Below are 1,791 nucleotides of genomic sequence, written 5' to 3'. Positions count from 1 at the left end.
GAGGTGAGGGCCATTCAGGCCAGGCTGGGCCCTCTTCACCCGCCACCCTCCATCCACCACGCTGCCTGGGGGCGGGGAGAGCACCGCACTCCTTGGGGTGCAAGCGCCTCTGGCTTCCACACACCCACCGTTTCTCGGGAGCCGGACATCAGAGGCAGCCCCGGCCCAGCTGGTTTCCGCACAGGAGTGATTGACAGTTCTCCCTCCAGTGACTGCGTGCCCGCACCATCTCTACCTCGGGTGTTCTGGGAGGCGGGACCAGCTGTGAGCCCCGGTGCAGGCACAGCCCACCCCCCCCGCCCACCACCGAGTCCAGGGAGCTGTCCCCACACTCCCTGGGCCACCCTCCCTTTGGGGTGAGAGCCTGTAGGTAGCCCCAACCTCATTCCACAGGAAGAACAAGACTGAGACAGTCCCGTGCCATGGAGCCCCTTTGCCCAGTGTTCTGGGAGGCGGGACCAGCTGTGAGCCCCGGTGCAGGCACAGCCCACCCCCCCCGCCCACCACCGAGTCCAGGGAGCTGTCCCCACACTCCCTGGGCCACCCTCCCTTTGGGGTGAGAGCCTGTAGGTAGCCCCAACCTCATTCCACAGGAAGAACAAGACTGAGACAGTCCCGTGCCATGGAGCCCCTTTGCCCAGTGACCAGCTCCATCACTTTTTTTTTTTTTTTTGCTTCTTTTCTTCTCCCCTTATTCTCCCTGCTCCTTCAACTCTTGTCTCCTGGGACCATATTTCAAGTAAATGATCTGCACCTAAGTCCTTTGCTTAGGTTTTGCTTTTGGCGGAACCCAAAATTAAGATGCATGGGAAACAGCCCAGCCGGCGTGGCTCAGTGATTGAGCGTCGACCTATGAACCAGGAGATCACGGTTCCATTCCCGGTCAGGGCACATGCCTGGGTTGTGGGCTTGATATCCGGTGTGGGGCGTGCAGGAGGCAGCCGATCAGTGATTCTCTCATCATTGATGTTTCTATCTCTCTCTCCCTCTCCCTTCCTCTCTGAAATCAATCTATAATAATAAAAGCATAATATGCTAATTAGACTGGACGTCCTTCCGGGCGACCTTCCGGACGAAGCCGGGGCTGCGAGGAAAGCCCGGGTTCTGGGTGCCAGAGGGAAGCCGGTGCCCGCAGCCGGGGGAAGGAAGGCCTATTCTTGCACGAATTTCGTGCATCGGGCCTCTAGTAAAAATATATTTAAAAACAAAAAAACAACCTAGTCCAGTCGGGGCCACACACAAGCCCCTTTCCATGGTCTGTGAGACCTTCACCCTCCGGCCTCTGTTGGCATCCCCTCTGCTCGCCTCTGTGGATGACTGTCTCCTGTTCGCTCGCCCTCGCCCCTCAACCCCAGTATTTTATCTGCCCAGTTCTTCTCCCTCGTTTCTGACTCCTCTCGGGTGTCACCTCTTCCGTGAAGCTTTCCTTGATCAACTTGCCGGGGCCGGTCGGAGATGGGCAGTGCTCCCTCCTGAGCACTTGTGTTACCAGGGCTTCGGCCATGCGGTGTCCTCGTCATCGATATTCCCATCTCCCTCTCCAGACCGCCTGCTTCTCAGTGTTTATGGCAGGACTGGGCCCCCTGGTCCACGGGAAGGGACGCGATGAGTACACGCTGCACGCATGAATGATTTAGTGACGGTCTCACAGGCCTGCGTCTGTCACGCGGTCTCCAGAGCTCTCCCCAAGGACTCTCTGGTCCTTCTCCCTGTTTTTGGAGGCCTTGGCTCTGTGAGTAGAAGGTTCATTTATCACCTACATCAGGGGTCCTCAAACTTTTTAAACAGGGG

This window comes from Myotis brandtii, unplaced genomic scaffold, assembly GCF_000412655.1.
Source record: "Myotis brandtii unplaced genomic scaffold, ASM41265v1 scaffold633, whole genome shotgun sequence".
Lineage (NCBI taxonomy): Eukaryota > Metazoa > Chordata > Mammalia > Chiroptera > Vespertilionidae > Myotis > Myotis brandtii.
This window is presented reverse-complemented; position numbering follows the sequence as displayed.